Source organism: Vidua chalybeata, chromosome 4, assembly GCF_026979565.1.
Source record: "Vidua chalybeata isolate OUT-0048 chromosome 4, bVidCha1 merged haplotype, whole genome shotgun sequence".
NCBI classification, from domain to species: Eukaryota; Metazoa; Chordata; class Aves; order Passeriformes; family Viduidae; genus Vidua; species Vidua chalybeata.
Window position 1 is genome coordinate 60702282 of NC_071533.1, and position 15547 is coordinate 60717828.

General features: G+C 39.0%; 1 protein-coding gene across 1 annotated transcript in view; it reads right to left on the reverse strand.

The window, feature by feature from the left end:
• Positions 1-3280: 3280 nt before the first annotated feature.
• C4H4orf50 (chromosome 4 C4orf50 homolog) overlaps positions 3281-15547 on the reverse strand; it is a 42195-nt gene continuing 29928 nt past the window's right edge. The window contains exons 9-11 of the transcript XR_008430531.1: positions 6580-6700; positions 4921-4976; positions 3281-3304 (exon numbers count right to left, since the gene is read on the reverse strand). The gene's annotated coding sequence lies outside the window, so the exon portion shown is untranslated. The remainder of the gene's footprint in view (positions 3305-4920; positions 4977-6579; positions 6701-15547) is intronic.

Consider the following 15547-nt stretch of genomic DNA (forward strand, 5'->3'; position numbering starts at 1 on the left):
TGTGGCAATGGACAGCACAGCAACACACAGCCTCTGCCTTCCCTTGGACACGTACTGTGCAAGGACACATGATGTGGGAGGCATATCCTGGGGTAATAAACTGACAGATCTCTACCCTGGAGACACTACAGCAAAAAGGGAACATAACCATGTTCACATGTGAACATTTGTCACTCTGATCTGGGTAAAAAAGTCACCTTTAGCCCTAAGTACTTATGTTACAATTCATATTTATGATTTTTAGGTGAGGGACCTGCCACAGCTCCTGTGCTGAAGGGCTGGCTTGGTGGCTTGTGAAAACCACTACAAAGCACTTCCAAAATGGAGCCAGTAACAACATTTAAACAACTATAATTTCTTACTGAGGTCAGCCTGGGCATGCAGGGGCCCGAAACAGCAGGAATTTATTATTTCCACTTGCATTCTAGGTAGGATGTGTATAACACAGAACTGCTCATGTCATGGAAACCTCTGGGTAGCCAGCACTGTATAATGCCTCGCCCAGCCAAACCCAAACTCAGCTGTCACACCTTGCAGAACAGGCATTCTTGGTGACAAACTCTTTTCCTTCATGCAGTGCAGGAACCTGCCTTTAAAGGCACGTAGATTACCATACAAAACCTAATTAAAATCTTTTTATCAGAGACTCTCTCTACCAGGCCAGCATTTTTCTTCATTCTTCACCAAGATATAATGTCTGCCTCCTACTTTCTTCAGAAAGAGAAATTGTAACTTTCTTAATCAAGTTTCAGAAGATCCTCCAAACTTTGAACTCCCTGTATTTCTAACCCATAAGTCCTTACATACTAGTTTTATTAAATCCTCAAAGCAAACTTTGCCATAGCTGAGTACTCTTTCACTGTGTCCTTACTAACATTTTTTCATGTTACAGAGAATAAAATCAGGTCCTAAACAGGTGATCTGAGGTTGCTCTTTATCTCCCAGCTACAGTAATCTCTTTATCAATCTGTATCAAATCCAAATATCTCAGAGTTAACTAGGGCAGGAAGTTTGATTCTTAAAACTGAAACAAAACACCCTCAGCCCTCACTTTCCTTAACAATTAATCCCAGCTCCTACTCCATTTGCTGTCACTTGGAATTTGGTTTTAATGAGGCACTGAAACTCTGTTCTACTCTGATACATGATATCTACTCAGGAATCACAAACAGATGCTTCAGTTAAAAAAAAAATCAAAATACTAAACTACTTTGTGCATTTCTGCTGAATAACCAATAAATGAATGTAGTACTGACCCTTTACGAGTTCTCTGGCATAAAAGTGTCTCCGTATTAGAATGGGCCTCTATTTAAATTAGAGGCTTTTTCCACAAAGACATTAGCATGGACTCAGCACAGAGATGTTGTGGGGATAAACATTGGCATTAACTTTCCCATGAAGAGCACAACTGCTGCCTTACAAGAGCTGGTGACAGGCTGGTGCTTTTCAGAGCAAAACTGAACTTCAATTCATGGGGCTGCTCTCCTACACCTGCACTGGACATTTCTCTTCTCAGACAGCAAGCCAGAAACACCAGCAGTCTGAACACTGATTTGAAATGGACACAGAGAGCCTGGAAAGAGAAGAAATGTTAATGGTAAAATAAATGACTTTTGTACAGCCTTTTTAGCAATACTACTGACTGCACAAATTTTTCTGATACAGTGCTAGACCAAGCTAGTAAATGAGTACTGATCCTTTGCCCTGAAAGGAGTTTTACTTGATTGCAGCATAAGAGATTGCAGTACTTTGTGTGCTACGTAGTATATATATGTAATATGTGGTATATGAAATGAGAAAGAAATAGCACTGAGTTTTCTTTTAATCTATAACACAAGAGTGCCAGAACACTTGTGAGTAATGCAGCTTTTCTTAAATCTTTACCATTTAAAGATTTTGTTATCATCTTTAGAAATTTTTAAAATATATTTTTGGCAAAGTACTTCACTGCACTATGCTTTGGCATCTGGACTTCTGCTGAAGACCTCACTAAAAGTCAATAAATTGTTTATAAATTAAATTAGTTATTTCATGCTAAACATTACTATGGTTTCAAATCTACGATTTCAATCTTTAGGGAGCTAAGCGTTAATGGCATTGAAAAAAGTTCTCTCCTGTGGGAGAGAATACTATAATATCCTTGACATAAAAATGCTTGTATTTAACAGCCCCTGAGACAATCCTACTCCCCTCACAGCACCTGCAAGGGAGCAATTAGTATCTGAGAATTTCACATGACATAGAAAGAAATTATCTTGCCTGTTGTAATTTTTATTGGCAGCTCCTAGGTCACTGGTGTGGGGTGCTGGAAGAGACCCCTGCAGCAGAGATCAGATGGACTGGGGGCAAAGGAACAAGATAAACCCGTTTGCCACATGGTTACACAGTTTTTCCTATTTTTTCTCATACTTGTATCACCCATGCATACAGCTGACAGAGAAAGGAACCAGTAGCTGCAGTGGAAGAAGGTATGCTACTGTATTTCCAAGCATAGATGCACGGTGTTGACATGAGAAACAAAGGGTCAAATGAGCATTTTTAGATCACAGACTGAATCAAACTATGATGATTAAGACATCTGGGAAAAGGACACACAGGCAAAGCAGCACAGATAATGACTTCACAGAATTTGTTTCAGATATTCAGAGTTAACTCTAGCTCAGAGAAATGAACCTAATCTTTGTGTACTTAGAGTAATAACTGCAAATGATGCTCTTAAAGAGCTGCCATAACAGACTCGGAAGCTGCCTCAGCATTCAGAGCCCACAAAAGATGGATAAGGCTGAGCAGGAGCAATAGAACCAAGGGCAACCCCACCGAGTCTCTTCCCACTGCTCAGGATGAGTAACTTGGTGTCTTCAGGGGCTTACTGGGGGAAGAACCACAAATCCCAGCAAGAGCTAATGTGTGCCTGAGAAGGCACATCACACACTGTGTGCTGGGAACCCACTTCAGTGTGCCAGGAGAGCCCCTGAGCAGCCAACCAGCTCAGAGACACTGATGAGCCCCCAGAGGAATTTCAGAAAAACAGACAGGAAAATTTATGTGCAATACCAAGTACTCTTGGCTTGTTTCACAGTTTTTTTCCACAATTCAGTATTTGCTGTTTATTTATTTACATTCCTTCTAAAAAGTGAAGAAAGCATGAGAGGTGTTCAGGGAGCAGCTTACCCATCTCTATCAAATTATGCAGGTCAGTGGTTGCTCCAGATTAAACATTAATAGAATAAATAATGTCTTTCAGCAAAGACTTGGGTTACCTTAGTACTTGCTGAACTCATGGCAGACTTCCCCAGTCCCTCATCTGGGTATAATAACCATGGCAGAAAACAAAAATAGTTAAAAAGGGCATGTGAAAAGCACAAGTTTATATGATTTAATATAGGATAGAAACTACATTTGGTAGTCATGAAGTTGTAGCTGGTTATTAAAGGGTGATCTATATTTCATAACATTTACTTTATTATGATTTGATTAGATGGACTCAAGGGCAAGTAGATCTTCTATCAGACTTGGAGACAAACATAGCAGTCTCTCTGACCCAAGCACAGCTGTATTATTCACATGGCTGACTAGAAATGGTCTTATTAAAGCTTTCTAATATCTGGTTTCAAGCTTATCCTCTGATTCACATCCACCAATTACAGCAGAAAGGCTACAAAGTAAGTAATATATATGTAAACAAAGACAGTAATATATATGTAAAAACTGAAAAACCCAGGCTAGGTACATTAGGCCAAATCCTATAGTCATTCTTCTTCTTCCCCTCCTCCCCACATACATATTTAGGTAACTGACTTGCTTAAGCATCTTTAAATAATTAAACATCTTTAGCATTCAGGTAACTTTCAGGCTAATTCAAACAAAAGATAAATTTCCAGGCTTTCACAGGAAGCTACTAGCTTGGTCTACCTGTACCTGTGCTACAGAAAGCCACAGGAATCTCTCCAACTTGACCCAGTGTTCACTGCATAAATGAAGTGGCACATGTTCATGCCAGCTACCTCCTGCAGATATATCCAAATTCTCTTTCAAGTTGGTGTGTACATCTTCAGTCCATACCGCTAATTTGGATCATTTGGATTTAATTTCAGCTTTGCATGGCAAAGTGCAACTTAATCATCAGGAAGCAGTGGATTTCAAAAGGACTGAACAAAGAATCAGCTCTTAGTTGATGCTGAGCAAGGGCTTCAGCCATGAAACTGAAATTTCTGTTTGCAAAAAAATTCTCCTGAGTACCACAGTATAAACACTGACTAAAAAAACCAGACACAAATATACAGCAACTGTGAGCAAAAAAATTCTTCAACTATTCTCTTAGTCTGAAGGAACACAATTTAAACAGCCTAAAGATCTGTTCCTAAATGCATGTGTCTATACAGACATCTTAACCCATGAATTATTGTATGAATAACACATATTATTGTATAGTAATAAAGAAAATGGGACTACTATTATCATTAATGAAACAGGACCAAAGCCTTGATAAGAAGATGAAAACAACATCCCTTTGAAAGATCATAAGTCATTTCAGATAACACTTGCATAAATCCAAATGACAGGATGATTAGGAGAAGTGATGTTACACTCATGGGGACTGTGTTTAGAGTAACGGCAAGGGCAGCAAAGACACGTATTTAAAATTAATGTGCACAGGAAGATGTTGAAGAATTGCAAAGAATACACCATTTTAAACTAGAGATAACAGTAGCCAAACACCCTGTGTACCCTTAATATTGCATCTATACTAAAATAGTATAAAGACGAGAATGTATTCAATTTATACATTGATAATATAATGCATTTTCAATAATGCATTCTATTATCAATCAGAAAGTTATTTAAATTTTCATAACAAAAAGAGAATCAAGTGATCCTGACTAAGTCAGCACAGATGTGTTGGTTAAAATGAGCACATACCTACACACAAGCGAGCTGCAGCAACCACTGTCTCCTGTCCATCCAGTTGCCAGGAGCTGTGAAAAATGGTTAACAGCATTGCAGGTTGAAGAGGGAGTGAAATGTCGAAGGGACGTAATGGGGCAGACAGAGGAAACACTGAAAGAGAGGAAACTGATGTGTGAAAGATGTAGGAAGATGGAGCAGCAAGGTAAGTACTTGGAATCTCATAAGTAATCCAGTAACGTGTTTCCTCCGTGAATAGTGATCTAAGCATTCAGGCAACCAAAGGATCAAAATACAGGCTGTGAACTCTCATTTTTGTAGAAAACTATCTCTTTCAAGTCCACACAAGCTTTCAGTAACTATATCAATGCAATTATTGTGTTTATTAATGAATATAGGACTCCTGCCTGTCCCAGGTAATCAGTATGACGCCTTTCACAAGCACTAAATCTATTCAGAATCACAGAATAGTTTAGGTTGGAAAAGACCTTTAAGATCATGAAGTTCAACTATTAACCCAGCACTGCCAAGTCCACCAGCAAACAAACCATGCTCCTAAGTGTCACATCTACACATCTTTAAAATACCTTCATACTCCACCATTTCCCTGAGCAGCATGTCCTTGACAACCCTTTCTGTGTAGAAATTTTTCCTAATATCCAAATTAAACCTCCTCTGGTGCAGCTTTGAGGCCATTCCCCTCCTCCTGTCACTAGTTACCCAAGAGAAGAGGTCATTCCCCACCTGGCTACAGCCTCCTTTCAGGTAGGTGTAGAGAGTGATAAGGTCCCCCAAGTCGCCTTTCTCCAGACATAAGTTCTTATGTATTTAGTTAACACATAAATCAATCTCCCATTAAAATTACATCTCAGCTTTCAATGCATTTATTTGTATTGGGTAAAAACGTGTCAACTCTTCCTTCTTGATGTAAAGGGATCCATTGCTTAGTGCACTGCCCTCAGATTTAGACCAGATTTTGATACCCTGTTTTGTCACTTTGAGACCCAAAGTCTGTATGACTTTGGGTTTAATCTCTCTGTACCTCAGTAAAGGATAAAGCTTCTGCATTTCAAGGGCATGGTGAAGCCTGATAGGTTAAGACTGTGTAAATCTTGAATGCAATCAAAGCAAGCATTACACAGCTCAGAGAGGCAGGTAAATAGTTTGTACAAATTGGCTGACTCAGCAACCATTGCACAGCCTGAGTCCTAGCCAAGTCCAAGTCATGGACCAGAATCAATGGGAGCAAGAAACCTAGCCTTCTAAAATGAAAAGGAAATATAAATAAACATGGTAGTTCAGCTAAAAATACAATAATTACATTAAGACCAATTTTAAATTGTTTATTTTAAAGATATTGTAATATATATTTCTACTTAGTTTGCTGGCTTCATTTTTTTTTTTTTTTTTTTGGTAAGGCAACAGAATGGATTATATGTCAGTGACCATTGTGCAAAAAAATGACAGATGTGCATTTGTCACCAGAAATGGTTCTATTGACTTTATTGACTGTTTCAAGATCAATGTGCTTATTTGAAATTTAACACTCCTAAAAATTAGCATAGAGGGTTTTCTTTATCTAAATGAAACTAAGAAAAAAAAAGCATGAAATTTAAATAAAACTTATTTACTGTTGAGATAAGACTTTAAATGTTCATTTTTTACTGAGCCTACCTTGCATTCTGCATTGTAAGTTATTGCAACATCCTAGTTCATCCTCATCTCTGAACTGAACATCAGAATGCCTCTCTCCACTGTTAAATAATACAGACTGAACCAACTGGTAAACTCATCCCTGGAGAGAAAAAGAAAAATCATACAGCAAGAAGAGTGTTTTCATTAGCTTTTTCAATCACTGACACAGTGTAAAAGTAGGCACTGGAGCTTTTGTTTCAGAGAGGAAAGTCAACTTAACAGTGTCCTCAGTTCAGCACATCTCATCTGAGTTCATGCTATTAAGTCAATTGTTACCCCCTGGCCAATACAGCATTCCAGTTACAATGCAGTTTCAGATAATGCTTTAAATGCTTTGGTTCAACAAGGACACAGCTTTCTAGTATCAACCACTCCTGATCAACACTGTGATTTTTCTCAATTAATTCTATATTTTGGAGATTAGCAAAATATTACTCATGTCAGTCACTATCTTCAGCATTAGCTAGGCAGGCTGCATAAAATTTGCATTAAAATATGTGGTGGTACAATTACTTTAATAAAAGTGGACTTAACAGACAAAACAGTGAATGAAAAGAAGCAGGTTTAATAGAATAGGGTGGAATAGTAAGACAATATCTGAAATAGCTGCTAAATTCACAAGGCAGGAATGTGAGGAACGCAACACCTCAAGCAGAAAAGCCTGACTGTCTTTCTTAATATTCAACAGTAGAACAAGTGAGAATTTGGGGTAGAAATGTGACTCAATGACATTAAGACTTTGGCTTTAAAAGTTCTGTCAGAATGGGTAGCAACTGAAAAGGCAAGAGGAAGCCTGGAGATGTTAATTGTGCATACATGGCTGAACAGGGCTGACAAGAAAAGACTCTCATTCTGTTTTGCCTATTTATTTATTTTGGATTGTAGTAACCTAAGACAACATGTGAAACTGAGGATTTCCAGAGTGCAAAATTTTACAGCTGTACAGGGAAATGTCAAGTACATCAAACAGAAGTACTTAACTGAAATAATAATTTTTTTAAAAAGTGTATATTTTGTAATTTAGTTCACCATCCCACTACTTATCCTATGTTCCTATGACAAGGAACACAGGTTACAGTATTAGTTATACCTCCAAAATTTGCCTGTGGTCTGGAATTGGCCCAGTGTGTAATAGTAATAGTAAGCTCTATTTACAATAAAGACTGTAATTTTGGAGGAGAGAGGTTTTAAGACTTTTCAAAAATGTTTACCCTATATATGACATGAAATGGCTTTGGAAATTTGATTCCAAAAGCTAAGAGAGAACTAAGATGTTGTTTGCTAGATAGATTCTTGTGCAAACTTTATAGTGAAGATGGATTCTTGGGTAAGACTATACCTAAGTGGAGAGGGAAACCAAGAATGACAAGATCCAGGATGCACTGACTGGTAACAGGTTTCTAACATGTTAAGAACATATAACTAAGTGGTGGGACTCCTTTCCATGGAATACTGCTAAGAGAAAAAGCTTATAAGGGTTCAAGAGAGCCTTGACAACTTAAAATCCATCAAGGTTCTCCGAACAAACAGAAACCAACACTGCTTCAGGAAATCCTTGAGCAGAAAATGATGAAAGCCCTGGAGAGAACCAGTCTGCCCCCATCTCTTCCCCAAGGTATCTGCTTTCAGCTGCTGGCTCATTTTTTATGGATCTTCCTTTTCTGACAATAAACATATTTCTACCCTATTCACAAACAAGTTTCCTTTCTCTAAGCATAAGAAACAGCACAACAATCTGGCTATTTGACTTCACCACTCGTGCTCTGCTGTATGCCTGCAAAACCCACGAGGAGGTAACTTTGCAAGTAAGAATGAAGCCAATTTTTAGGACACTATACCTTACAGTAATTTGAATGCTGTAACTTACTTGCTCAGAGGAGGTCCATGCCACAGTGTCAGCATGTGTGGGGGTACCACACAGGCATAATGTGCACAAGCCCTGTCCTGGCACGACTCAGCAACAGCAAAACCACTTTTGGCAGCAGTACCTACTGTCATCTCATAACTAAAAGGTCTGAGAAAGGCCTAAAATAAATTTTAAATGATGCTGCCCACTTTAATAACTCATTAAGGACAGAAATATAAGCCAGATCCAACTGTCACACTTCACCAGGACTGAAAAAGCCGTGATCTGTCTGGATAAAATCGTAGAGTGCACAAAGAAAGCTCTAAGTGCTCCAGCAAGGGAAAGAAATTTCAGCTAACCAGACACTACTTCTGTCTCAGTTAAAGATACTTTCAGAAGAAAAAAGAAAGGAAATCCACAACAGCAACTAAAAATGACATGGAAGTAACCATCAGCTCTCTCTATAGGAAACCAGGTGTTCATTTGTCACAGCTGATCTTATAACAAGGCTCTCAGCTGAAAACACATTGTCATAGGGTTTCTGTAGGTGACCAGATAAAATGAATGGGAATTCCAGCCTAGACAACATCTGTTGCTTCATTCTGATCCACTCTCTCCTTCCCCCAAGAAGTCCTTCAGCACCTGGGCTCAGCCAGGCACACGTGTTTTCCCATCTGAGTCAACCCACCTGAAGATTTCCAATTCTGGCCGCTTGCTGTGGAGGGACAAACATCTCCAGCATGATGAGACTGAACTTCATATGAAAAATATTTACACTGACTGTCTCAGCCATGAATTCTTGAAACTCTGGGGAACAGAAGGAGGCTCCACCCTTCCTCCTTTTCTCCCCATTTTGAAGAATAGCATAATGCATCCCATTTTCTTCTTCAAATGCATCTCTAAGAAATCTAATAAAAACTTGGTTTTCTCCCTTTTAATTACTACATGAGCAACATATACACAAGACAATCCAGAGCTAGGGTTCACCCTGGATATTATTTCACCTATTTTGTTGAAAATGCTTCTTCATGCAAACACCAGTTTGGAGAAAGACAAGCAATTACAGAACTTATAATTTTTTCTGATACAGGTCATTTAGCAGTATATAAAGCCTTCCACCCCTGAAGAAAGCTGTTCATATTCTTACCACAAACCATAATGTTTCTGGCTTTAACTATGTTTTACTGAAGAATTAAATGTGTGCTATAGAATTAAGTATATATGATTTATAAAACATAACCATCAGAATTGAGAAACAAGGATTCACTTGTAAATTTTGTCCTTCCTAACACACATTGCCTGTTTATCTCTTAGTGCTTCTGCCTCAACAAAACTTCATCTCTTTTTCCACCAGCCTCTGCTTCTGTTCCTGGACAGATTCTTGTTTCCATTGTTTCTTCTCTTCAGTATTTTTCCTCTTCCTCTCACCTCCTTTAAAATGAGTAGGAAAGAAACTTCTACCCAACTCAGCCCACTAGCCTTAAATCCTTCATAATTTCACTGCAGCTTGTGGACTACATGAATAATGAGACTCTCTGTCACCAGAAACCTGACCAACACTCTTTATCATCACCTCCTGTCACATGACAATTATGAGCACTCCTGAAGGAGACAAACAGCCAAGCCAGCATGGAATACTTTTTTTTCCAGCTTTCCAACCACAAGAAATTTCTAAACTTCTCAGCAGAGAGAAGATCTGTATCACCTCAGTGGGAAAACCTTGGTTTTGGGGCACTGGTGGGTGAGGCCTGGCAGGGTACCCCTTCCCACATCAGATGCAGACTGTGAAAGAGGCAAGAGCCTTCCCAGCAGCTGCCTGGGACATGGCTCTGCTCACTGGTGCAGATTGCTAAAGGTCAGAACATGGAAAAAAAAAATCCTATTTTCTGGGAGTTAGGAATTGTCTTTTGGACTCTGCATTTCCCAAACATGAGTGTTATGGCCTGGACTCACTTCAAGTCCACCAAATAAGCAGGCAGAGCTTGCTGTCTTTCAGGTTACCAACAAGTAGAAAGGAGAAGGGAAATTAAAAAAAAACAAAAACAAAAACCAAAAAAAAAAAAAAAAAAAAAAAAAACAAAAAAACAAAACAAAACAAAAAAACCAAAACAAACAAACAAAAAACACACACAAAAAAAAACAAAAACAAACAAAATAAATTGAAATCCAAATGCCATAACTCACCAATTAAATAATGTGATTGACAAGGCACTGAAATCCTCTGAGGACCAGACCCTAACTGAACTCCAACTGAATCAGGGAAAGCCTCTGTTGAAATTGGAGTGTAATCATCCTCAAACTTCTTTAGATCACAAGTACCTGCAAGCTGGAGGTCTCAATTTACAGCTGTTTGATAAATATGAAAATTAGTAAAAATTCCAGGTCTAAAATGCTAAGAAGCAATAGCTGCTAAAATCACAGCTCTGGTACTGAATTAGTGCATTTGGAAGCCATCTGTGCTCTTACAGATCTGATTACAGGTGGCAATTTTGCTGATAGTGGCATATGATTATCAGTGGCAGCAAAAAAAGGCTGGTTGTACTGTTCTGTGGATGAATTTGCAATCAAGCTGTCTGGGCACAGCCACAGCAGACCAAAAAAGAGAGAAAAAAACAATATCCATGGCCTACTAGTAAGAAGAGGATGAAGGAGGTGTGGCCCTAAAACACCAGGCACTGATTCATACCCTTTTCCTAAGTTTTGTACCTTTCCTTGGCTCCAGGCAGTCACACAATATCCCATTTCTGCAGCATTCCATCACATGGGTTTGGCAAAGGAAGAAAAAAAACTCCAGATTGGCTTTTCATGAAGAAAATAGGGCTGTCCTCTTAAACTACAACTGTTCCTTCCAGCTTTTATGTGCAGGGATATTGGAAAGAGATTTCTACACTTTTCCAAAGGTTTTAGACACATGCACTTCTAAACCAAAATATGATGCAGAGAACAGAATCACTTTTCAAATAAAGGTATTCCAAGGAAAAAGCATCACTGCCTATGTGCTTACTGCACTTGGGTACCTCATGACATTTTGGGAGGGAGGAGCTCCTGCTGGAATGACTGTGCTCAGCCAGGGGAGCAGGGTACATACCTGTCTGCCTGCCCAGGGTTTTGAAGTGAAGCACTTCTGAAGCCTCTGATACATGAGTCTCATCAAAAGCTAGTAAAAAATGATACAAATGCACAAGATCCAGTAGTCCCAGGGCAGTGGCAAAACCACAGCATTAACCATTGTCACCTCACTGTACTAAGAAAACAGTTTCTCTTTGGTTAGCCAAGATGACATTATGATTATAATACGTTTAGAGTACTTCACTGTTCCAGAGGGAGAATCCTGAGGTGGAATTTGCTAAATTTCTTCCCAAGATTGCATGACTTGGATCCCACAATAGCCCAGAGTCACGCCTGCAGACCTCCATTCCTCCAGCATGGTCAGGCCCAGAGGAACAATGATAATTCCAGCCTCATCACAGCTAACTTGCTTTCTGCTCCAACAAGCAAGGCTTCTTTTGGTTTAGTAAATTAACTAGTACCTGTATTCTGTATTCTATACAGAATAATGGGAGTCTTTCCCCTCTCTTACTGATTTCTGGGGGGAAAAAAACAGACTCACAAACCAAGAATATTTGACCCACATCCAACCCACCTAGGAATTAAGGCTTTTTAGAGGATCTAAAATAAAAGAAAGATCAACAACATGTTTGTAAATGTAATAATATATGCCCATATGGAAGGAAAAGCTAAACTGTCCTTTTCTGTGAAAGAAACTCAACAGATTGCCTAGAAATAGGCAGCTCCCATTCCACTTACTGAGGGAAGCAAATGCCATCCAGATGGAAATTATCAAATGGATCAAACAGCTACATTTTATTCCCAAATGATCTTCGTTCTACTTATCACTCATTACACCAGGAAAATTATTTTTCCTATAGCCCAAATATAGTAAAGAGTATTATTTATCGTATGCCCATTCAAAATGCTCTGTATTGAAGGTTTCCCTGATGAGATATCGATCTTGACACACAAAAAGGGTGATAAGAAAAGCGTCCTTCCTAATGAGAACATTCCTTTAAGATCTGTGGAATCTTTTAATTCCCATTAAGTCCACACTGTCCTGGTAGCAGTTGGATCTGCAGCTACTTTCTGATGCCCAGGGTGATGAAACTCCCCTTGAGCAGCCCTGTCACTTGCCAGTTTTTAAAAAGGGGAATGCTACCAAGTCCCAGTGAAACCACACTGAGGTTCTTCAGCTACTTTAATTTATACTGTCCAAAGGGTAAATACTTCAACTGTAAATTTGCATTGAATAAAACCTAAATTTAAAAATCACAAAGAATCCTCATCTTTGATCCCAAGTGATTATGTAGGGCATGTATAATCAAATTCGATATTTTAGGGGGCATTTTCAAGGACATAAGAGGCATTCATTACCACCTAAAAGAAAGGCAATAAAATCTGAAATCCTAATTTTTTCTTATGACTTTGAAAAATTTCTGTAGTGTTTTATGTGGTAAAAATAATATTTGTTTAAGCATGTCCTCCTATAAATTTATGATTATATATATGGATAATCATCCTAGTCTCCTATATATGCTCTAGCTATTTAATTATAATATGATCTTCTTTTAGCCTGAAAACTGACAGCAGCACAAGTGCAGTTTTATATGAGGACCTAAAATGTTAACAGCTGTGGCTGACTGACAGGACTAGATCAAGAGCATCTAATCTAACTGGGCCATGTAACACTACCTTTTATTTCACATTAATCATTGAACAGGAGCTCAACTGTGTCATAGATCGATCAAGTGGGCCTATAAATTAGGCAATAAATTAGAAGTTGATTTTTTAATGGTGTGGTCACTAACATAACACTGGGTTCAGGTGCAGCAATCCAAAAATACAAAGGATCCCACAGCTCCATGAATACTGATAATCAAGGAGAACTTCAAGCAGTGTCAGATATTTTGTACAACTCTGTGACTTGGAAATTAGTCCCAAAACAGTCATTCTGAAGTGGGAAGAAGCCCCCAGTATTAAACTTCCAGTGTATGCAGCTGAGACATACAAAACAATGTATTGCTACAACCTCTGTTCATCTGAGAGCTCAAAAGTAGTAATTCATAATAAGTTGTATATCATGACATTTCTAATAAAACTTAGAGACAGGACAACCTCTTCTAAGAGAAAAGCTAGTCTGGAATAAAACATTTGAATGGTTTTACATTTTAAAAGGGTCAGATTTATCCACAACAGAAGTTATTACTCCTAATAATACTGCTAAGGCAATTGTCTTATTCATAACCTATCTATAAAATTTACAGGGTAGCCCAGTAGTGCAGAAGACTGTTTATTTCAAAACAGACAAGGAGTGTTTGCTTTCATGCTAGAGTTCAGAATTTTTTTTTCCCCCAAGGACCACTATTAAATCGAAGCAAAGCCTTCTTTTCAAAATGGTTTATTAAAGTGAAAGATGTGTCTTGACAATAGCATTATTCTTTCCCCAGTATCCAGTTTGCCAGTGCAGAGAGCAGCACTCATTCTTAGCTGACATGTCATTTTCCTTAGACTTGCAGGAGTCTGAGCAGTTGCTTTTCATTTAGGAGCAGCAAAAACCACTTCCCTCCTGTGCACTCTGCAAAGCTCCCAAGGAAGCATACCAACAAGGAATAGCTTTAATATCACCTTACTTAGGACACAGAAATTAAGAAGAACAACACAAAAGAGGTCAGAAGCCCTCTAAAGGAAACACTTGTGCTTAGGCAATTTCCCAGGAGAACAGCAGTGCTGCAGCCACTAATCCACTGCAGAGACCTCCCCACAGCTCAGGCTGAATCCATGTTTGAACACACTATTTTATAAGCTGCTGCCGTCTGTTCTGCACTGTCCTCTTTTAAACTACTCAAGAGGAAGCATGCACAAGTGCAGAGGAGTGCAGAGTTCACAAATAAAGAACAATGCATCTGGCTTATTACCATGCAAAAGCTCCTGAGTATTAGCACTACACCTGGCATATGTTCAATACCTCACTTGATGAATGCTGCCTCTGATCTCCTGGGGCCTTGTGAGAATCTGTCAGGTCAACAGGGCTTCAGGTATACATGGTCATTTTATTTCCTGTTTAATCTATTTATAAACTGGTACCTAAAATTTTTACAGTGAATCCAGAGTTTGTGACTGTAAATTAAGACAAAACTATACACCCAATCCAAGCTGTAGATATGGAGGGAAAGTCCTCAGGCAGAACATTCAAAAAAAAAACCCAGATAGAACAACACAAAAATGAGGTTCCCAATGATTAATGCCCCCTTTCTCTTCTATAAACACTGCTCTGGTGTTCAGAGCAGTCACCTAGGACTCAGGAGGAAGACTGCAAGTCTTTGTCCTGCTAAGCACAACCAGGTCACCACAACCAAGCACCACGTGACCTTGGTCACTTCACTACTGAAGTACCTTGGGCAGGAATCTCCTCCCCTTTTTCCTGCAGTGTAGATTTGACATCTGAGGTAGTTCCATTCCACTCATCTTTGTAGTCAGTGAGTTGAAAAGGCACCTCTACAGTACAGATCATCTTGCCTACTTTAGATCTACATTATGAAGATGAATCCTGTCCTGTAGATCAAGAGATGATTTCTCTTCATGATGGCAGGGACGCCAGGAGACTAACTCAGACTTATACATGTGCCAAGGAATCCCACTCCTTGGAGCATGACTTAAGCTTAGTTCTTAAACACATGGTAACCAACTCCTTGCCAGGGAGACAGACACCTGACAATCACTGCTTGAAGGTCTGCAGTGTTGGCTGACCTGTAAGCAATAAAGAGCTTAATTTTGCAGCCTAATAAAGGCATCTTGTCACCAGAGAAGATCCAGGAAATGTTGAATCAATTTTCCATCCACATGAAAAAGTCAATGCAAATGGCAGTCTCAGAGTCATTTCCAAAGGGGACAACAGGAATTGCTGTTCTGGGAAAGATGCAGATGTCAGATATAACAGAATCACAGAATTACACAACATTTTGAGTTGGAAGGGACCCAGCAGGATCATAGAAGTCCAACTTCTGGCCCTGCACAGGATGGTTCCAAGAATCACACCACATGCCTGAG